The sequence below is a fragment of the Rosa rugosa genome, chromosome 7, assembly GCF_958449725.1.
Source record: "Rosa rugosa chromosome 7, drRosRugo1.1, whole genome shotgun sequence".
Classification (NCBI taxonomy): Eukaryota; Viridiplantae; Streptophyta; class Magnoliopsida; order Rosales; family Rosaceae; genus Rosa; species Rosa rugosa.
In genome coordinates, this window is record NC_084826.1 from 31,209,315 (window position 1) to 31,233,313 (window position 23,999).

The 23,999-nt window shown below is 43.9% G+C and overlaps 1 long non-coding RNA gene across 2 annotated transcripts; it reads left to right on the forward strand.

Moving 5' to 3' along the window:
• Nucleotides 1-4,066: 4,066 nt before the first annotated feature.
• LOC133719911 (uncharacterized) lies at nt 4,067-5,004 on the forward strand. Of its 2 annotated transcripts, XR_009851539.1 has the most exons (4): nt 4,067-4,136; nt 4,231-4,381; nt 4,482-4,517; nt 4,724-5,004. It is a non-coding gene; the product is annotated as an uncharacterized LOC133719911 (long non-coding RNA). The 2 variants fall into 2 exon arrangements; XR_009851538.1 differs by having other exon boundaries at nt 4,073-4,381.
• Nucleotides 5,005-23,999: the final 18,995 nt, after the last annotated feature.

Below are 23,999 nucleotides of genomic sequence, written 5' to 3' on the forward strand. Positions count from 1 at the left end.
AAGGATTTTGAGAGATTTTTGGAAATGGGATTTTGCTTATACTAATTTCCGGTTTCGGTTACGGATTTGAGAATATTTTGGGCGTGTGGGACACGCCGTCGATTTATTTCTATTTCTCACTTAATTATTTTGAGATTGAGAGTAATCTTGGCGTGCGGAGTCACGTCGTTGAATACATATATGGTTTCTATCTCGTGAGAAATGTGGGGAAGCTACATGGATTTACTGGTTTTCGATGATTTTTCCTCACCATACGCGGGTCATGTGATTAGGTCTCCTCCTCACAGACTTTGTGTTTGTGAGTGGCAGTTGAGGTAGCTTATTCTCCTCCTCACTTACTTTGTGTATGTGAGTGGCAGTCGAGGTGATTATTCTCCTCCTCACGTGGGTGGTAGTCGAGGTCATATTCTCCTCCTCACACAATCTATGTGTGAGTGGAAGTTGAGGTTATTAGTTCTCCTCCTCGTACAATCTGTGTGTGAGTGGCAGTCGAGGGTAGGTAGAGCCTAGGAGGCTCCATTACCCGTATGGTGATATTTCTTCCCCATATCCTATCATTACATGACTAGCGGGGCCTAGTCTGATTTCCGTTTAACCAGCGGGACTGGTCTTATTCTGTTGAGTATCGGAGTTTCCATCCTTCCTTTCAGTTGTTTGGGACTAGCGGGGCTAGTCGGTTTTCTTGAGCGGAACTCCTTTTGTTTCGTTTTCCTAAATCAGTGCATGCATCGGGAGATTTTTTAATAAATTAAATGTGGGAAAGTATAAAATCTCTTTTGTTTAAAATTGCTTATTTTTGTCCACTCACACAAACGTGTTTTCAATACTTTCCCCTGGGCCCTTCGGTTTCAAATGCCCAGTTTGCAGGCGAATTAGTTGAGGTCGGGCGTACACGGAGTTGAGGCATAGTCAACAGCATGGCTTCCGCGTTTGCCTTTGAGTTAGGTTGCCCTTATTTACCTTTCTATTAGAATTGCTCTGATTACCTATGGGATTTATGTTTTTCAAGTTGAGGTTTGTGTTTTGTGAATCGGAGATTGATGTTGAGTTGGGGAGCAGGGTGGCTCTAGGAGTATATGGATGATTTGATTTAGAAGTGTAAATGCTTTCTACAGGTTTTGAGTAGCCCATTTTAGGGGAAGTTCTGTCAAATTTTTGGTAGAATTTCTTCTAAGGTGGGCCCCGCAGGGCCACTTTGGATTTCAGGGTGAAATCCGGGGCGGGTCCTGTCACAAAGTGGGTGTTAGCAACTGGAATTTTATTTGCTGTAGCAGTTGATTGGCTGTATGAGCTGCTGCAAGCTAAGGCTTGAGGTAGGGAAAGTAAACTTTTCTCTATAGCTTTGATTCTGATTTGGTATGTAATTGGTGTGATTGTGTTGGAACGTTTTCCTCTGCAATTTCTAAGTGCAATTTGACAAGCAGAGAGTCACACCCCAAACATCTAACCAGATTGTACGTAGATGGTTTAGTTTAGTTACTACCTGGGATATGAAAAGCCAAATGGGGTTGTAATGCTTCATGCATCCTCTTTGTATTCCCTTGTTTACTCTCTAATGTAGTAGCTATTCTTTTGGCTTGTAAGCTAGTTCTTTTTGTTGTGTCTCTCTTGTTTACTCTTAAAACAAACCAACTTTAAAATCAAAACTTCATATTGTGGTTAAAACAACTTTGCTGAATTTTCTGAGAAGGCTGATGATCTGTTAAATTTGAGTTTTGTGTTGCCCTACTTACTGATCTCCAAATGTCGTGAAATTTTGATATATTTCTGTTCTACTAGTTAAAAAATGATCTGGAAAGTTTCACCTTATTTCGATGTATAATGAATCTTCAGTGATTTTTCTTTTGAGTCTGGTCTGCTTTGGCAAAGTTCCAGAATTTTTAGTGTACCCTCTAATTTTCTGCTGAGATTTGAACTTCTATTTGAATCATTTAACCTATGGTCTTTGTATATATTGAACTAGACATTCCAATAGTTGTTTCAAAATTGATTTCTTGTCAATTGGTCGTAAAATGAATTTTTGGTGGATTTTCTATTTTGACTTTGCTGCTGCTATATTTCTCTAAAACCTGACAGTTCAGTCTATTTGCATCCATCTTTTCCCTTACTTCTTGAACTTCGATTGGTTTGAAATTTTAGTATGTCGTACCTTGATATGTCAGCTTTCATTCTGAAAAATTTCAACTCCATTGTTGCACAAATGAATTTTTCGTAAATCCTCAAAGCCAAACGGTTCTTGCCTAAATGTTACACTTTAAGTTGTCTCAAATTTGGTCTTTTTCTGAATTTCTTTTGCACGAGATCATTGGGGAATGGAGCCTATGAATGCTGGGCCAAGCAGAGCTAAGGTGAGTCTAGTAATGGAGCCTTTTCCAAAATTGATGATGAACTGTTTGATTTATTGTCTCTAAAAAACTGTGCAGCCAGAAATTGATTATGGTTCAGTTTCATTGTTCTATATCCCAAACGGTGTGTTTTGATTCTCTTCCTTTGGTTGAATTTTGTTGCAGAAGGAGTTGAAGCACCTGAAGGTTTTGAGGATGGCAGTGATTTACATGATGATGTGTGTGCTGAATCTGTACGAGTACGTGAAGAAGAACTTGGGGCCTCTGAGATCGATTGTGTAGACTGTGGAGGTTGCTATGATCAATATTGTTGCTCCAATCTACTGGAGATTCAAAGGAGTGCCTGATGATTTCCTTGGTTTACTCAACACGAAGGTAAATCACTCTTATCCCTTCTTACAAGCAAAAGAAGAAATACAAATTGTATGGAAGAAAGGAACCAGAAGTTTCTTGGATTCATTAGTTTCTTTGGGATGAATTAAGTGCAGTATTAGCTTTTCACACTTCTCCATGCTTTGGGCAAAACTAAAACCGGTGGTGAATTGTAATTTGCTGGACTTGATGTGAATGCTGCTATATGAGAATGCTAATCAGTAACTAGTTTCATATTTACAGGCATAACAGAATTCAGCTTCCTCTACATGTTAACCTCTTTGCTCAATCTGCCGGTTTAGATTTAAAGATTGTTTTGTTGTAGGAAAGGATGTGCTTGTGACTGCTATGTTTGGATATAAAATTAGACCTGGATTATGCTTAATTGGAAAGTAGAAATGGGATATTGATTTTCGTTTGTAAACAAATTTTGGAGATGGTAGTTGTGTTATTTGGTTAGTAGATAGTAAGTGTTATTTTGATACTTTCGCTTATGACACTGGTTTACTTTGCTACACATGAAATCCATGGTAATGAGACCAGAAAATTCATGCAAGGACTTTTATGACTGGTGCTGGATGAATAGGAGCTAGATTGCCAAATACTCATGGAATTTAATGTTCCTAATCCATCTATTATTTTTCTGTTTTCATTAATAGTTTAATAAACCATAGTCGTATGACTCAAATGATTTCCTGATGCTAGTTATGGGTTTTGTATATATGCCTTTCTGCATTCCTTACATTCACTGATGTTCTATTTGATCAAAACCTGGTAGATCTCCTATGAGTAAGAATTTGTATGGTACTGACAAAATGATTGTTAGTAACTGGGCTTAAAATGATTGCTTGCTTGGGTTCTTCTTTCTGGTAAAGATTTAAGGGGAATGATAGCAACAATTAATAAAAGAGACTAAAACTTGGATTTTGAACAAGTTTGGTGTTTTCTGTTTACTGCAGGAGCTCCTTATTTATTGTGGCTAATTGATCTCTGTTTCTATCTTTATCATCGTATGCATCTTTTTTCTTTATTTGAGTTCTCCAAATGTGGATGAGCTTTCTGACATAACTGAAAATACATTCACTAAACAACAGGTATTTGGTCTTTTCTTTGTGGTTGAATCTCAGGTAATCAATTAGTAAGCCCTTATTCATGGTAATAAATAGGATTCATACTAAATGTAATTTTCTGGTGATTGTATAGGTGATCAAGATGGAGGTTGACTATCTCTGAAATTTGAAATGGGAAATCCCATTGTTCATACATACTTGAGGTAATGATGGTTCTGAAAATCATACACTCATTTCTGGTTGGTTATTATAGCTACTCAATAAGCCTCAAACTTTGACTGATTGTTGTTCATTTGACATATATTTTGGCAGAAAATTCATTGATCTTGCTCAAGAGAGTTACTAAAAAGTAAGTTTCCTTTGTACCTTTCTCTTACATATTTGGATTTGCCAAGTTGATATTATCTGATATTGACTGCTTGGCTTTTCTGTGTTTTCTGCAGACTCCTAATATGCAGTTTGAGGCTTTGATTTACTACCTCATAGATCTAAGTGAATTACAGATGGTTTTAGTTTTGGCTACTCTTTTGATTTTTCTGTGTTTTCGTTTTTGCTCTATTCCTCCCTGTAACACTACGTTACTCATCATTCAAGGTAAACCCATTCCTCACAATCTACACTAGACTAGAAATTTAACATTATAACCTACACTTGACTAGAAATTTTACACTCCTCACAATCATTTTATCTGCAGGCTCACTGGCCATTCCCTTCAAATCATATTATGGAGGTAAGAAAATGTTGTTCTAGTTGTTGGCCTGTTGTAGTGATATTATTGTGTTCTTGTCCTGAATACTATTATAATCCACTGGTCTAGTTCTTCATAAAATTGAGTTAAATAAGCCTTGCAACTCCAAGCAATGTGATAGTTATCTAGACATAAAGGTACTAAAAGCACTAGCAAATAACTTCATTCTACGTGCATATTATTTGCAGGGTTATGCATATATGCTCACGCACCCCAGAATACCTTCCGTTTTCTATGACCACTTCTATGATTCGGGTGATTCCATTCATGATCAGATCGTGAAACTAGTACAGCAGTACAGCTAGCTAGTTCCTTTATTGACTTGTGTCTAGTAGAAGTTCTTCCTTCATTAAGCATTTGGACTTCCAGATTAGTATATATGGGCCATTTTGAACTGATGCTCATGATTAGGTTTGTGTACATGAGACGATGGTGGATTAATGGAAATTGCAATGAATGATTTTGGATGTGGATTTTATGGTTTCATGAATGGGCAATTTTAATTTCCAAAATGCATGCATACCAATTGTAACAGAGGACTACTAATATATGTTATCTCAAATTGCAAGCTACAGCAAAAGCACACTAATGTGTGGTTGCAACTGCACAAAAGCAACACAAAAACCAATTAGAAGTCTATTGTCTTTTTGGCATTGGGACGACAGAAAATTGTAGTCTAAATGGCAAAACAACAACATAAGTTAGATGGAATTGTTGGCTAAAGCGTATAACAACAACAAATAAGTGTGGTTAAACTTGATCACAGACAATATAAAACACGTACTATTAGTGGTCTTTTTTATATTCAGACCACAAATATTTGTCGTCTTAATAACCTCAAACGACAGTAAATTGTCGTTGTAATGAGACTGACATAACAGAAAGAATATGATATCTATTGTCTAAACCATTTCCCAACATCACATAAGTACAATTTCAAAACCTTTCACACAACACTTAAATGTCATATAAACCTACCCTAGAACGACACTTAATTGTCCTCTGATGCACTTTACGACTACAGATAATTGTTGTTTAAAGTCAATTTGCACAACATTTAATTGTTGTTGTATGCTAGAAGACACTACATATGAGTCTTCATATTTCTTACTTAAGGGCATTCAGACCATACAATTAACCAGATATCTGTCTTGCAAGTACGCTTCACACAATAGTATTTACAAAAGACTGTGGTTGTTTTGTTTATCAGACAATACAAAACTGTTGTTTGAATGCTTTTAAAGATACAGATCATAATGTTCCCAAAATGCAAAACTCATCAGACAACACAAGACTTTTATTTTTTTATGTCGTCTGAAAAATAAGACGACAGAACACTTTTGTCGTCTGATGCCCCCAAGAGACGACACCGTACTAGACGACATATTTTTATTCGTTCAGACGACAGAACAGTTCTGTCGTCTGAAGGCCTTTTTGGCATAGTGTACATACATAAATATATGCGAGTTAGATACCTTAAAGATCATCAATTTGGCTGAAAATTTGCAGAGATGATATATACACTAGTACCTAAAAACTGAACGGTCAAAATGTGGATATGCGACCGAAAAGCTACCCAAAACTCAAAGTTCACACTTTAATTTCAAAGCGGAACTCCGGTCTGGATAAAATTTGTATATATATTCAGCCAAATTGATAATTGTTAAAATACCAAGATATTTTAGCCAAAAGTTTCAAACTTTGATTTTCTGCTTTGCTGAGTTTAACAACCGTCCTTTGAAATGCACTCAAACTCCAAACCACATCCACCAGATTCTGCTCACCAACACTAAAATCTCATCACAGAGTTGTAATTTATTTTTCTTAATTGAAAAAAAAAAAAAAAAAAACTTTTCTGGGCACCCATTTCTCTCTGAATCAAACCATACAGATCCTTCTCTCTTTTCCCATAAAACTCATGTTATCAAATTTCAAACAGACCCACTTATGAAGATCAAAGATCATAGCTTTACATTAGGCTTCAGTCTAATTGACCATGGTGAAGACCTTACCCTTGGGGTAGTTCAAGACCAAGAAAAAGAAAGGCCTACTGCCTGAGCCCACTGGCCTCGGCAGAGGCGACGGCGACTTGAGGAAGAAGATGATGGTTAGCGGCTGTTTGACGCAAAAACCAGTTGGCTTGCAAACTGTCTCTTTTGAGCGTGATTGCGCGGGCGTGCCAGCACCGTGGGGTGCAGTCGTCGGGGGAGTCCCTTGACCTGACTTCTTCTTCAAGCGTTGTGGACGAGGAGAGCACCAACCTCGTCACAATGCTCTTTTCTCTGCCTTCTGAAAAAGGACTTCTTGCCTTACGGGTAAGGGCTTTGGTTGTGATCTCTTTACGACACCGAATCGATACTTAGTGTTGTAGACTAAGCAGAGCAATCACTGGGAAGTTTGGAGAAAGCACGGGTTTTGCTAAAGCGTGACTTTAGCTTCGCTGGGTTGCGAGGGCGTTACCCTTGCTTCGCTGGTAGTATCGGTGGCAGTAGCACTTAACAGTCGGCTCTTGGAGAGACTAGGACTGGAAGCACGGTCGCCGGGTTTCAACGAGGTTGAAGGTTTGCTCCGGGGAGGCTTGATAATCGTAGAGATTAGTTGATTTGAGAGTTGTCTTTGATTTGTCCTTGAAACCTGGTATTTATACCTAGGGTTTTGACTGCTCCTTGTCATAGAAGGATTATTGATTGAAGTTTCCTATTCAATCTCCGCTACCTGACTCCCATAAGGGCTCGTTTTCCTTATGGGTTTCGGAATGGGTGAAACTGTAACCCAATCCCAAGCAGACTTATTTTTGGGCCGCAGGTATCGGCCCACTATGCTAAATCCACTAAAGGATCTTGTCAAAATTACTTTTGGGCTCAAACATTGCCCCCCAGGCCCCGAAATCGGGCCCACTAAAACGTAACTGATTAAAGGGGACTAAAACGACATGCCTGGTGATCGAAACGATGTCATTAATGAGGGTTGCGTCTATTCGCTTGGCAAAACGTCTTTTCGTCGCATCGCTTCCCTCACAAAATCTCATATTTAAATCCCGCAGCCACTTCAGACCTGTCACATCAGAAACTCTTTAGTCTCCTAAACCCAGAAACCCTCTCGTTCCATATCATCTTTCTCACAGAAACCCAGAAATGGCTCCCCCAAAGAAAATGATTATCGATCAGGAAGAAGAACTAGACGAGAACGTCGCTCACACTTGGGGAACCAACATTGGTGCCCGCTGTCATATCCATACTTCCGTCCAGAGACCTCTGCTTCGCAGGCTTCCCAATCGTCACGCCGGACTGGGTCCGGCACCACGAGATTCCATCCCAGCCGACGCTATCGTCCTCTATAGCCTGCCTATTTGTCGACCCATTTAGGTCCTCCGAAGGACCCCTGGAGATTTCAGTAGTTGGGGCGCGCAGAAACATCGAGCAAACATAGGGCATTGGCCATCCAAAATTAGCGCAGATGAGTTTTCCTAGTATCGCGAAGTGAGAGCGCGAGATTTGGCTCGCTGGAATGCGGCAGGTATCACCCAAACTATTGATTTATGCTTTCGCCTTCCTCGCGGTGGCAATCGCCCACCACTCGCGGCTTTTCTTTGCTTTTGGAATACTGGCACCAACACCTTTGATTTTCGATTTGGCCAAATGAGTATTACATTATTGTATATTCTGACCATTACTGGACTGCCCATTGATGGCGAGCCCTACCTCCATGGCCAATTCGAATCTGACACCTTCGCATCAACTATGGCCCAAACTGGTCGCAGCGCTCATAGCGGCTCCTATCCGCGATGGCTGGCCTATTATCGCAAAGAACGCAATGCAACTGGCGACATTGCTTTTTTGGAGTATTGGCTCTGCAAGTTCATCTTCTGTATCTCCGCCAATAAGCCCACTGGTCTTTGGACTTCCCTGGCCACAGCCCTCTACAACGGCCGCCGCGTGGGGTTAGGACAACCAGTGTTGGGTGCCCTCTACCGTACTCTATACCAGGCCACCATGCATCCTTTCGAGACTAGCATTTCTGGCCCTTTTTGGATCCTTGACTTCTGGATTCAAACTTACTTTCCATTCTTTCGCCGCGACGACATTTCACTGCTACCACCAGCCGACGCCCTCCTTGGTCAATGGCTCTGTCGTGAGACGAAGTACACATCCCCACCCTATTCTGAGTGTTTCTCATATTTGTACCTCCTGCACGAAATGCCCTACTGCGATTTAGTACTCAATAGGAGATTCCCTACTCCTCTTGAAAATGGGTTCCTCCCTGGGGCTCCTAATTATAGTGATCGCGCGCGCTTGGCTTTCCGCCGCGCAATCTCTTGCTCAGACATTAGGCTTGCTGCTAATGAACTTAGTTATGAGCTTTACGCTCCCAACCATTTTGCTCGCCAGTTTGGTCTTATCCAATTGGTGCCATTTCCCTTCTACGATGCCTGGAATTACAATACCTCTTGTCGCAGAATTGGCCCCTTGACTGGGCCTCCACCAGTACAAAGCATGCTTGTACTGGTTGATCTCCCTGACTGGGCTAGTAACATCGTCCCCGTGGATGGGACCGCTGAAGACTATGATCAATGGTGGAAGGAAGTCTCTTTCTATTGCTGGAGGCAAAGGGACGACGAGCTCTTCGCGACCATTTTCGAAGAATTGAGATATCCTTACGACGCTGATACTGAAGTACTCGCTCGCTTTCCTGAAGACGAAGCAGCCTCTCCGCCACCTGACCCAACTCCGGGACCCGCGCGAGCCCCGCAGTCGGTCCATGCTGGGATCGTAATTCGCGAGCCCCCTCCAGAGGTAATTGCCTTGGAATGTTCTTTGTTCTCTTAATTATTTTCCTCTCTGACTCTTTTTCCTAACTCAAAGTTTTCAACAGGGACGTATACCGTCAACGGGCAATCGCGCAGTGGACGCTTCTCCATCCACGGGTCAGGCTGCCAAGCAAAAAGCAAAAGTAATAGAGCCGAAAGGCGAAGACTCTTCCTCTGATGATGACGACCCACAAACTGTAAGGATTTTGTCTTAAAATCTCATAATTTTGACAACTTCTTCGAAGCTTACTTTGAGTTCACTTTAATCCTGACAGATTGCTGCCGCTTTAGCCCGTAAATGCAGTCGCGCTGATCCCCGGACTGATCCATGGGTAGAAGATGAGCCAATCGCTGATCGACTGGTAATACTCCTATAAAATGAGCATTGATGTTTTGCTTTGTTATGTGTGACTCTATAACGCTCTCCCTCTGCAGGTTCGTCGTAGGTCATCAAGGCAAGTTGGGGAAGGATCCTCTACTGCTGGCGGAGGTGCATCTGGTTCGCAAGTCCAAGAGCCAAATGGTTCTAATAATCCTCTCTCCCCAATTGATGCTGCAAACAACATGCAGTTGGTTCTGGTCCCAATATAGGTCATAGATGACAGCTCGCCTGAGGTCGAAGAAAGAATGTCGCTCCCGGACACCTCCCGCGAGCAACCCGTTGCAACCCTCCTTCTGGGACAAGCAACGCCTGATTCAGTTCCAGCCTCTCGTGCAGTTGCTCAAGAACCAGTGCCAACAACAATTCTCCGCGAGCCACCTGTTGAAGAGGTATATTTCTTGACAAAATGTTTTAACATTAACCCCTGGCTTAATTATTCTGACCATGTCTCCTTCGAGGATCCAAATGCTATTCCAAACGAAGAAGCGGTAGCCAGAGAGATAGCGGCCGAGAATCCTGCTGAACCTGTTCTCAATGTGGTTGGTCAGGAACCTGCCCCCCATGCCCCCCAAGCCATTGAAGCCGGGGAATTAGGAGAACCCCCTGAACCAGTGCCAGAGGCAGTACCTGTCGCAGAGCCTCTTGAAGCCCCTATCGCTGAGCAATCGCCTCCGTCCACTTTAGAACGGTTAGCTCGTATACTCGAGGTGACCCCACCTGGGATCGTAGATGTTGCCAGATAAGGTCTTCGTCGCCTCCTAGGCCCTGATATTCTGATGCTTGGCGCACCCGCGAGAGTTTTTGAGTATCTGAGGGTACTTCTTCGCGAGGGTGCTATCACTGAAGATCAATTTCAAGAGGTTGACCAACTGCTGCAAGATCTCCCCCAAGGGCTGAATGAGAGGGCGGTCGCGACCGCGCAAGCTAGGCAGACCGAAACACACTATCAGACCCTTACTCAACAAACGGACACTGCGCGTGATTTCTTGGGTGACCAGGCTAATCTCATCAGGGATCTGACGCTCGAGAGGAACCATCTGAGGTCCCAGATTCAAGCTCTTCAAGCCCAATCAACTGATGTGACGGCTAGGCTTGCTCACGCGGAACCTCAATTGGAACAGCCCCTTGCTGCTTTCGAGACGCTAACCCATGAACTGGCCCAAGCTCGTGTAACAACCCAGCAGGCCGCACAAGCTGCCGTTGATGCCAGCTTTCGCCTGGATGAACTTTTCCTTCGCTTAACTCATGTCGGCCGAAGACTTTTGGGCCTCTAGGCCTCTAGTATCAGGCCCATTAATTTCTATGAACAATATTACTACCAATAAATTAATTATTTAGCCCACTTTGTTGGCCCAAATTTCGTTTATCTCGTAGGCAATAACTCTGTTCAAACTTGCTTTATCTGCGCAAAACAGTTTCGAAAAGATAATCTCGAAATGGAGCAGTTACCTCCTTGGAGACCGCTCTCTCGTCCACGCATATTCAATTTCGTTCATTTCCGAGATCTCAGCATTGAATTCTATTGATATTCCCGTTGATGGCGTTGAATCTTCTTCAACTGCCCATATCAAAGGGTTGAGGCCACTGAGGCAGGCCTCTATAAATATCAATACTCTGGAGACGTGAAAACTTGCGCAAACATGGCTTACCCAGAAATGACTTTGCAAGCCTTTCTCCTCTTCCTCCTATTTCTCAAGTCTTCTCCTCACGATCTTGCCCTTAGCCTCTAGACCTTAGGTTTTATGGCCTAATCTCACTGCCTGGGTAGGTCTTATGGCCTAATCTCAGGCAACCTCGTGTCTTTGGTTTACGAAAGCCTGGATGGAACATCCTAGGTTTTGGATAGGCTGAAGAACCCGAGGAGCTCCTAGCGCGGGGCACATATTCTGGGGAGTCCCTCTCTTCAGATTTCCTCGCGTGGAGCAGTAGGAAGAAGGGCGGAAGGCCACTCTGGGCCGATCGTTCTTCTTTCGCGGTTTACCTCCGGGGGCTGACGCACCGACTTCTGTTTTTCCCCTGGAGGTAGATGAGGCAACTGGGCTGCATTCAAGCGCTGATTCCACCTCCATCCCGGAAGGTAACCAACTGGAAGGGTTGCGATAGATTATGTCCTTCGCTCTTCTTCCAGAGTACAGACAATAGCAGCTGCAGCTCGGACTCAAGAGATGTGGGTGAAGAGAGGAAGAGTAAAAGTGATCATCTCACCGCCTCTTCCTACCGCAATATGCAAAGACTCTTAGAAGAACCGAACTCCTTATAGGTTGGAGCCACTTTTGGCTTTGTATATCGTAAATGTAATTTCTAGAACACATTGTACTGCCTTTGGCCGCAAAGCCACTTTATGAATGAAATATTCTGAGTTTTATTAAAGATTATGATATAATAAGGCCTCTGGTATAAGCCCTTACACATATACCTAACACATATTGTCAAGGATATTGAACGAAGATGTACAAAAATTAAAAAATTTCCACAAATTGCCAGAAATGGCCACAGAAATGGCCTTTATGCATAGAGTGTTGCCCCCCTAGTGTTCTTAGGTGGAGCGAAGACATGCGAGTGAGGCCACAGAAAAAGGCCTAAGTACCAGGGATGATGCGAACCAAAGGACACTATGCTTGCCCCCCTGTCCCAGCTACTGAAGAAGCTGGGGGATCTTTGAATTCCCAAACGCTGGGGTAGTATTTCTTTAAGAATCTTCCGTTGATAGGGTTGAGGTGAAGGTCACCATCCAAATCTTTGAGGTGAAAAGCCCCGCGCTCTAGAATTCTATGAATCACAAAGGGCCCTTCCCAGCGCGGTGTCCATTTACCACGACCGGTCAACTTTTCTCCAAAGAGAAGGACGGCCTTCCAAACGAGCTCGCCCTCTTTATAACTGCAGCCGCGAGTTCTCTTATCGTAGGCGCGAGCAATGCGTTGCTTTTCCATTACCAAATTGTCTAAAGCCTCCAAGCGCTGCCCGTTAAGGTCTTCGTGTTCTTGCCACATAGCCTGGACGTAGTCTTCACCAATCAAATGATGCTGATCTTGGACTCGCAGGGATTGAACATTGATCTCCAAAGGTAACACCGCGTCGTGACCAAACATGAGGGCATAGGGCGTTGTGGCAGTAGGAGCCCGCTTGGAAGTGCGGTAAGCCCACAACGTTTCATACAATGTCTCGTGCCATTGGCGAGGGTTGGCAACAAGCATCTTCTTCAGTAGGGTGATGATAATCTTGTTACTGGCCTCTGCTTGACCATTAGATTGAGCATAATAAGGTGTGCTGTGGAGAAACTGTATGCCCAAGTCATTGACGAGCTGCTCTACGTCACCACCCATAAACGCTGCCCCCCTGTCTGATACTAAAACTTCGGGGATGCCAAACCTGCATATAATATTTTGAAAAATGAATTGGCGAATGGTTGCTCCAGAGGCTTCTGTCAAGGGCTCAGCTTCCACCCATTTAGTGAAGAAATCAGTAGCGACGATGATGAACTTGTGTTGGAGTGACGAATGAGGATGAATCATTCCAATCAAGTCCAATGCCCAGCCTCTCGCGGGCCAAGGTTTAATAATAGGCTGCATGGGAATATTGGGAACATGCTGGACTGGGCCGTGAGCCTGGCAATCTTGACAGCCTTTCGCGAATGAGATACAGTCCTTCAAAATACTATGCCAATAATATCCATGTCGCCTGATGAGCCAACGCATCTTTGGACCTGCTTGATGGGCTCCACATACACCTGTATGTGCCTCGCACATAAGGCGTTTGGCTTCGCGACCAAACACACACCGGAAGTCTATGCCATCTTCTCCGCGTCGTCGCAACTCGTTGCCTCTGAGGAAGTAGTTGAGTTCCAAAAAACGTATCTTTCTGTCTGTAGTGGGATCTGGCTGTTTGAGATAAGCAATTAACGGATCGCGCCAGTCCACATCAATGGGATCTAATGCCGCCACCGTTGGTTCATCTGGAGAATCTGGCCTCGCGATCCACGAAGGTAGCGTGCGGCGCTCGACTTTTAGAATGCGCTCGCGAACCCCATATTTCAAAGTAATGCCGGTAGCCAACTGAGCGAGCTCATTAGCCGCAAAGTTGCGCTCGCGAGGAATGTATTCCAAATCCACGTCATCAAATTGGTCGAGAAGTTCAATGGCGCGATTCAAATATGGTACGAGTAAACAACTCACACATCTGTACTTCTCTTGCAGCTGATTTATCACAAGCAAAGAATCACCGCGTACTTGGACATCTCTTACTCCTAGCTCCAGTAACACCTCTAGGCCAATAATGAGGGCCTCATACTCTGCTTGATTATTGGTGCACCTAAACTCCAATTGGAAAGAATAAGAAAAACGATCGCCCGCTGGGTTTTCCAGAACAATCCCTGCTCTTGCTAGTGTGTCCGTTCGTGAGCCATCAAAAAATAATACCCAGGGTTGAAGGGAGACTGTGGCTTGATACCATAAAGCGTATTCTGGAATGCGCGCCAAGCCCGGTCAAGTTATGTTTGCGGTCGCTATCTCTAACTCTTTTACTGTGGGCACATCCAACATAGCGTGATGTGCTAGAAAGTCTGCGATGGCTTGTCCCTTTACTTCTTTCTATGGAACGTATTGTAGCAAGAATTCGGATAGGGCCAGCACCCACTTGCCAATACGACCTCTCAGAATAGGTCGCGACAGCATGTACTTAACCAGGTCGGTTTGAGCGATAATGCACGTGGTAAAGGATAACATGTAGTGTCTCAGCTTGCATGCTGAGAAGTACAATGTAAGACACAATTTTTCCATAGGAGTATACCTGGTTTCGCAATCCGTCAGTGTCCGACTGAGGTAAAAAATGGCATGCTCGACACCCTCCTCATCATCCTGGGCGAGTAGGCTGCCAATGGAAGCCTCAGCTGCTGAAATATACAGCTTTAATGGAAATCCAGCTCTAGGTGGAACGAGTACTGGCGGGCTCACCAGATAGGCCTTAATTTTGTCAAAAGCCTCTTGGTGTTTAGGTTCCCACACAAACTCATTCTGTCCTTGTAGTCTCAGTAGTGGAGAAAAAGGCTGGATTTTACCTGCAGAGTTAGATATAAAACGTCTCAGGAAGTTGATCTTACCCAACAAACGTTGTAGCTCTTTCTTTGTTTGCGGGGAAGATGCGTTGATGACTGCGCTTGCCTTATCTTCAGGAACCTCAATACCCCTTTGATGGACGATGAAGCCCAGAAAATCTCCTGTCTAGACTCTAAACACGCACTTAGCGGGGTTCATCTTGAGCTTGTGCAGCCGCATGCGTTCGAAAACCTTTCTGAGATCCGTGATGTGGTTTCCTCGCTTTTTAGACTTGACGACTACATCATCGATATAAACCTCTAGGATCTTCCCAAGGATGTCGTGGAAGATCAGGTTCATGGCTCTTTGATACGTTGCCCCCGCATTCTTTAAACCGAAAGGCATGACCACATATTCAAAAACTCCCGCGAACCCTGGGCAGCGAAACGCGGTCTTGTGTCTATCTTCCTCCGCGACCGAAATCTGGTGATATCCTGCGGTGCCGTCCATGAAGGACAACAATTCATGTCCGGCCACTGCATCTACCAACATATCCGCGACCGGCATGGGGTAGACGTCTTTTAGGCGTAGCGACATTAAGGTCTCTGTAATCCACGCAGACCCTCATCTTGCCATTCTCCTTTCGGACTGGCACTATATTGGACTGCCACTGGTTATATTTGGCCACCCTAATAATGCCTGACTTGTGCATTTTTTCAACTTCTTCTTTGACCAGAACTTGGGTCTCAGAGTTCATCCACCGCGGCTCTTGCTTTACAGGCCTCTTGTCAGGGAGTGTTGGCAATTGATGGCATACCAAGTCCGGTGATAGGCCGGGCATGTCCTCATATTTCTCCGCGAAGCAATCTCGGAATTCCAGTAATAAGTCAATAAGCCTCTGTTTCTCGCTAGGCTCTAAGTAAGCGCTGATGGCCACTTCCATAGGCTCATCTGTTGTTCCAAGATTGACCTTCTCGGTAGGGTCCCTGACCTTTGGGGGAGTATCATCTAGCGCTGCCGGAGCCAGCTGAATCTCTTCTTCATCGTCCTGTTCTTGGTTAGAGAGCTCCTCGTTTATGATTTCTAAGGTCGCGATTCGATCATAGGCCTCTTTTTCCACCAAGTACGAGGATAGTCTTTCGTACAGCGAGTGGAGGGCCTCTATCCCTTCCTCTGGAAGGTCGTAATCCATTAATTGTTTAAGGGTTTGGGCACAGTGTGGCCAGGCCTTTCCAAGCCTTCCTTTGCGAGCGTTAGCCCCCACTGTACCAATTCAGAGGCCGTCACCCCTGTGGGGCGGCCTTTGTTATCGATGCCACTAACCTGCAATGGAGTGATTGGCTCCAAGTAGTACCTGTCATCTACATAGTTCGCGGAGACTGGGAATGGACGAGGATCAGCTTTAATCACCTCAGCTTTATCTGTTACCTTGTTCCACATTACTAGTTCCTGGTGGAGAGTTGAAGGAACACAATAGCTCTGGTGAATCCAGTCGCGTCCTAGTATGGCGCTATAGGCCACGTAACAATCTGTCACAAAGAAGGCATAAACTCCCTCTGCTGGTCCTACCTTGATACGTAGAAACAATAAGCCCAAGGTTTTTGTGACTGTCCCCGCGAAGTTCTTCAGCGTGAGGGATGTAGACTGGATCTTTTCTTTCTTGATCCCAAGTAAATGCATGGTTCTTGTAGTGATAACATTGACAGCGGCCCCTGTGTCAAACATAACCTTACTGACCTTAGTACCAGCAAATTCCACAGTGATATATAAAGGTCGCATATGCTGGACCATCGCGGGTGTTGGTCTTGTAAAGCTCATAAAGAAAACTTTACCATCGGCGTCTTCAGTCTCAAGAACCACTGCCTCTGCCAAAGGTGTTGTTGCAGCCGATGTAATCTGCAGGGGCTGGTCGGTACCTTCTTCATTCTCCACACATTCATGCGCGGCTATTGGCAGGGCATATTTCGCGGGAAGTACATAGACCATATTGCAAGAAGTATCAACCGCTTCAATTTCGTCTTCCAAGTTGAGCTTAGATTCCCCAACCGGGATGTCAGTGTTGAACTGCTTCGCCAGCCGGTCTACCAATGATTCTTCTGTAAGGCCTTTTACCTCACACTGTTTTTGTTCCTGCAGCTCGGCCATCACCAATGGCGGGTTTGATCGTTGTTCCCCTGCAAGTATCTCCTTTGGGGGTGCGACCACCAGACTTTGGACTTTCTTAGGTCTCCACTGTAAAGCTTCTGCAGTGTTGCCCTTGCCCCCCAATCTCTCAAAAACTGAAAGGTTTGGCTTCTTGTTCCTCTCGAAACAAACTGCGCCTGACATGTGGCCGCCTAGTTGGCGAGCTGTCTTTCCTAGCTGGCGGAGGTGTCCTTTCTATCGTGACCTTACAGAAAACACTAGGCTTAGAAGCCCCTGATTCTGAGCGCGCCTGCTTTTGAAAGCTGCGAGGAGCCACCAATGGCTTAGCAGCTAATGCCTCCATCTCCTTCTGATATTGCTCAGGAGATTTAACCAGTTGCGACGGCTTGATCCAGAGCTTCTAAAGCGCGCTTGGCTTCTCCAAACCTACGCTGCAATTTCCTTTTCTTGGAAGGGCTGATTTCCACTGCTTTCCCTTTTTCTCTGGTGTACCATTTGCCTTCCTTGATAGCGGATGTTGAGGCAGGTGGAATGTAAGGCTTGGTTAAGATATCTTTATGTCCACTCCAAACCCGTCCTTCTTGTTTCTGATCGGCCGCGGCCGCTTTCAACTTCTTGAATAAGTTGGAATCTTTTGGGGATAGTGGTGACCTTACCTCATCTCTCGCCTGTGGACTAGAAGGCTGATAATTTCGTGATGGTGAAGCCCATTTGATTGGCGGGAGAGAACCAAAACGAAATGTCTGCTCGACTTCTGCGTGCAACACTTGGATGCTGCATTCTTCTTTGCATCGCGAGCAAAGGACCACTGGTGAGGCCCCGCTGATGGGCTTAGCTTTCTTCTTTACAGGGGTTTCCTCCTCTTCATCCCTCTCTTCCTTCCCTTTTGTAGTCAAATCCAGGGTTGGTTTCCTCTGGTTCCTCTTGGGCCAGTTCACATCAACCATACCGACTCCGGTATCCGGAAAGGGGTTCAAATCTACAAGTGCTGTCGCGGCCGCCGAAGGCTCTACCTGCAAGCTACCATTTTTGAGCCATACCTGAATTTGGTCCTTTAGCTTCACACAATCAGCTGTATTATGGTTCCACAAGTTGTGGAATTTGCAATATTTCTTTCCTTTCAGCTGATCCGGTCTCGGAAAAGGGCCAAAGTCTGTCTTCACCATCTTCGCGGCGATCATCTCATCTAGAATCTCATGTGCCTTATTGGCATCATACGTATATGTCGCGAATTCAGGTTTGGTGAAAGCCATAGACTTGAGTTTGACAGGTTCCTTAGATATATTTAACTGCTTGAGGGCTGAGTTCTTCCTACTTGTCAATTCTAACGTGGAGACGTCATTCTCCTCTTCATCTTCATCTTCGAACACGTCTTCCTCTTAGTGGTGGTAGTAGGGATCATAGGTGGTCGGCTGGTAGTTCAAAGCTGCTACAGTGCGATGCTTCCTTGGCACGTATGTCCATTTGGACGCATTCTTCCTGGCATCGGTTTCTCTGAGGAGATGCTCAAAGCTACCTACCTCTGTGATAAGTTCTCCCATTGATTGGATCATGGTGCCATGTTGTTTCTTTCGCTGGCGTGGTTCCAAACCTTTGACTGCCAACTTGACTAATTCCTTCTCAGGCAGGATCACACTCAGTTTGGCTTTCTGAATCTGGAAGCGTTGAAGATATGCGACAGCAGATTCGGTGGGCTGCTGGGTCATCTGAGTAAGAGAAGCCAAATCAACCTCAGGCTCAATGGCTCCGAAAGTTTCTCGGAAGAGTTTTTCCATTGCTGGCCAATCGACCACTGTTCCTGGTCGGAGTTTGGAAAACCATCTAAAGGCTGCTCCAGAAAGAGAGGTGCCAAATATCCTGCACTTGAGAATGTCATCATTCTGATACTGGCCGCATTGCAACCTAAACATGGCCAGATGGGTTGCCGCGTTCTCAGTGTCTTCTCCTGAAAAAGTAGAAAATATAATATTCTTGTAGCCCCTAGGAAAAGGCGCAAGCATTATATGTGGCGAGAAAGGTCCCTCATAGACCCCATCCATTTGGGCCCTAGGGTTAGCCAGCTTGATCATCTCCTCAACCTCTTCACGCCTCACAAACTCAGGACCAGGAGGAGGAGGTATCGCCACATTCTGGCGAGCAGCCTGCAATGGTATGGCTTGGATAGTATTCGTTGTTCGCTCTGTTCGCTCCCCTAGACGAATAGTCCGGGGATTCGCAGATTGTTGAAGAGTCATTGCTGGCACGGCGGTCTCTTTGACTAGAGCTGTTATCTTGATCGGATTGCCAGCCAGATCAATGCCATAGTAGTCTCCTGTCAGCTCTTCATATATATTTTCTACCCCATCACTGTCATATTGCACGAATGCGGCAGAATCGGACGAGATACGCTCGTTGGCCTTTGAGGTTTGATTTTTCTGTCCAACTGAGGAGGTAGTTTGTCCACACTGAGTGGTCTTCTCTTTGCTACCGCCGATTACCAGGGCTTTCTCCTTACTCTTGGCTGCCGCAGCAGTGGTCGTTACAGAAGGTGTAGCCATGCTGCTGCTACCTTTTTCACGAGCATTAGGAGGTATATATTTGCCAGAGCCAGAGGGTTGGCCAAGCGAACTAAGGATGGCATTAGGATCCCCTAAAGCTTTGCTTAATACCTCTTTGGTCTGGTTCAACTCAGCTCTCTTCATGGCGACTTCTGTCGCAAGGTTAAAACCATCTTTGATAAGACCTGCCAAATCTGACGCAGTCTGTTTGGTTTGGTTCGTGATGGCTTCCACGACCTGTTTTTGTTGCTGAGTATGCTCCTTAACGATTCTTCTGGCTTGCGCTCTAGACTCAATCGCTTCCTTTTTTGTCTCATCAGCCAGCTGGGCCACGCGCTGGTCCAGTTCGCGCATGCGCCGCTCTGCCCGTGCGTCTGCCTTATCAAAATCATCAGCTATTATCTTTCGATGTCTGTCAATATCAGCCAAGATGATCGCAAACTGCTCTTCGAAGGGTGTTCCCTCTGGGATGGGGGTAGGCACAAAGGCCTCTCTTGTCACGCCTCCTGTATTTGAGACGACACTGTTGCCAGGCTCACTTACCTGGTTCGTAGTGACGTTCTGCCCCTCAGTAGCGGGCGCCTGGTTTTCTCCTTGTTCAGTTGACATGCTTGATGATTGGAAGGAGCAAGAAAATCTTCGTGTCACTTGTTCTTCAGAAAGACCACGACAATCCGCGCGAGAATGCGGTCTGTAACTGGAGGTCTTGTGCTTCGGACAGTTAGCGTAAACCTTTTGGTAAGGGTTTTCGCTTGACTTCCCAATGGTTACGTTCGCGAAGAAACGTTATGCAATGGGTCCCACTGGGCGTGCCAAAATGTTTGACGCAAAAACCAGTTGGCTTGCAAACTGTCTCTTTTGAGCGTGATTGCGCGGGCGTGCCAGCACCGTGGGGTGCAGTCGTCGGGGGAGTCCCTTGACCTGACTTCTTCTTCAAGCGTTGTGGACGAGGAGAGCACCAACCTCGTCACAAGGCTCTTTTCTCTGCCTTCCGAAAAAGGACTTCTTGCCTTACGGGTAAGGGCTTTGGTTGTGATCTCTTCGCGACACCGAATCGATACTCAGTGTTGTAGACTAAGCAGAGCAATCACTGGGAAGTTTGGAGAAAGCACGGGTTTTGCTAAACCGTGACTTTAGCTTCGCTGGGTTGCGAGGGCGTTACCCTTGCTTCGCTGGTAGTATAGGTGGCAGTAGCACTTAAAAGTCGGCTCTTAGAGAGACTAGGACTGGAAGCACGGTCGCCGGGTTTCAACGAGGTTGAAGGTTTGCTCCGGGGAGGCTTGATAATCGTGGAGATTAGTTGATTTGAGAGTTGTCTTTGATTTGTCCTTGAAACCTGGTATTTATACCTAGGGTTTCGACTGCTCCTTGTCATAGAAGGATTATTGATTGAAGTTTCCTATTCAATCTCTGCTACCTGACTCCCATAAGGGCTCGTTTTCCTTATGAGTTTCGGAATGGGTGAAGCTGTAACCCAATCCCAAGCAGACTTATTTTTGGGCCGCAGGTATCGGTCCACTATGCTAAATCCACTAAAGGATCTTGCCAAAATTACTTTTGGGCTCAAACAGCGGCGGCGTAGACAATGATGGTGACAAGAAGAACAACGACGCAGAATCGAAGGGTGCCACCATTGATTGGACTCAGTCGTCGGCTTGGTGGACTCGATTGGAGGACAAGCTATTGGAGTAGGCGTTGGTGAGCTTTTCTGAAGACTTGTCGGATCGGTGAGAGCAAATAGCCGAGAACACGCTGGCAAAGAGCGCCGAGGAGGTTATGACACTGGTTCATGATCGATGTTGTGGAAATTGACTCAGGGTAGAGATGGAAGAAAATAAACTCATAACAGCTTTTTCAATTAATGTGTAATTTAATATTAGAAAATCATGAAAACTTGACACATGTTTGAATGTGGCTTACACACACTCACTTAAGTGTGAGCCTAGCACTCTCCAGTTACCTTTTAGTAAGATCTTGGAAAGAGATGCAGTTTACAAGAGATAATTAGAAATCTGAAGGTCATTAATGAGTCACGTCATCAAATTACACTTAATGACTAATAAGTTTGGGCTTTTCCAAGGCTAACGACGTTATTCCGTCAAGATCTATCGTTCTTCCAACCTTTTCATCTCTCCGATAAATTCTTACATAGGACAAATGTACCACGTGGCGATGGTACTACTCAATCAAAATCTAGAAAATTTTAAGTTTGTTCCTAAACTATCCTTACTTTATTAAAGTGAATACCTAAAATATCCCTCTACATGTACACTGATTGGTTAGCTTTACCAGACATGTGGCACGTCTACCCTACATAAGAATTTCTCTCATTATTTTTTGTTCTTTCTTGGAAAACTTCACCCATGTCCATGGCCTCCGGATTGTAACAAAAAAATAAATAAATAGCTAATAGATTTGTTTCATCTCTATAATCAGAACAAATGGCTTTTAGATCTTAAGAAAAATGGATCGATTGAGCACAATGAATGTATCTGGCACTCTAAATCTGAAATCCAGACATCTAAATCAATTTCCTTTCAGCATGGACAAAGACGAGGTCGAAAAGGCGTGCAGTTGGCCTCTTGTGATGCAGATCAGATCCGATCAAATTCATTGGAGGTCGGAGCTCCCAATTCTTCAGAACCAAAATAACCCAATTTTGAGTTTTCACTCTAACTTTAGTTAAAACTTTGCAAACTGTATGCTTGTAACAATCGAACTTGAGAATTCATTAGACATAGACCAACACATGAACACATACAGTGGCGGATCCAGGATGCAAATTTGGGGTGGGCTAATCTAAGGCTTGCTACCAAGATTTTTTTTTTCCCCCATCAATAATGCTTGTAAAAATTTTGAGACTAAATTATAAAGAAATGTTAATAGAAATTGTTATAAGAAAATCGGGAAAGAGAGAAAAAAAAATAGGCAAGAAAATTTTAGCAGGAAATAAGAAGGGAGCTCTTCATGGAGAAAGAGAAAAAAAATAATAACAAAGGAACAAAAGAAGAAAATGGGGGAGGAAAATGCTGTCAACAAGATTCGAACTAAGGTCACTAGGAAAATAACCAACCACTTTGCCAACTGAACCAAACTTGAATATGGGAAATGTTGTCACTTATAATTGATGAAACATTGAAAAGAACCAGCCTCCTACATAGTTACGCCCCTGTACACATAGATAACAACTTCGAACACCAATTGATCTACTCTGTGCCATACATCATAATCCGCAAATTCTCTGTGTTGAAAAAATTATTAAAAATTATTAACTCGAACTCAATAAGCTTCATAATCTCATCCATCGAACCAAGTAATGGGTTTTCTCACCAACATATACTAACAACATACGACTCAAACCTGGTTTTCACCAAACTTTGCCCATTTTAGGGAAAAACGTTCTCACCAAGAGATAAACTTCCCTTTTGTTGTGCTCAATTGGTCGAGGAGCGATGACATCTGAAAGGAAGAAGAATGAAAAGAGATTGAAAAAGAGGAGGAGATAACATCGTTACTGATAAAGAGGAGATAACGTCGTTAATATAGAAAAGCTAACTTTTGGATATTATTAGTTATTTTGCTGATGTCGCTTATTAAAGATCTTCCGATGAATCAATGGTCAGAATCAAAAATCATGGATTAACAAGGTCCAACAACAGCTAAGGAGAGGATCCGGATCCTCCATAATACTAGCAACAGATATACATTATATACTAATTTTTATATCATTTTCTGTTGGATTCCATGGGTAAGTGTGAACAGTGTCTGGACAAGAGAAAAAGAAAAAAGGTTAATTGCGTTGGAGAAGGTGCTTTCGTCAACAATTACAGCGTATAATTTGAATAAATTTTACATCAAGCATGAGGGAACGTGATAGGAGATCAATATTTAAAAGAGAGGAGTCTCCTTTTTTTATGCGAACTTCTCGTTGCTTATATAGCCTGGTTTGTATAAGGTACCGAGTTCAAGGTTTGAGGGAAAGCGAGAAAAACTCTCTGCTCGATCTATCATCTGTAATTCTGTATAGTAAAGTAGTAAACCCAGATAAGTTCTAAGACCAACTTCTACTCAGTTTCAGGAGCAACTTCAGAAGTACCACAAAGTTATTGATCATCTCATCCGTGTGATAGCTATATCGCCTATATTGATTGGTTTACGTCATGTCTTACCACTCAGATGGAAGCCTTGTCTTAAGGTTAGTTCGTTCGTCAATTCATTTTACATATGTGCATCTTGTGCATTTAGTTTAGGATATATACAATGCTTCAGGTTAGGGGTTTTCTCACCAAATTCATTCAATGGGTTGGTTTTTCTCATACTTCATAATTTACTAATTTAATATATGAATTAACCATATATGAAAAGATACCAATTCCATTCAATACGGCCCTTTTAATAAAGGTTTTTTTTCCCCTCCATGTTACCACAATCAATTTTTTTTTTTTATATGTAGTCTCTCAACCATTCATTTTTTAGGTCTACATGAACATATCACTTACGCACATTTTCAACTAAGTTGATAAACATTGAGGGAGTGTTATGTTCACACGCAGAGACAAATGA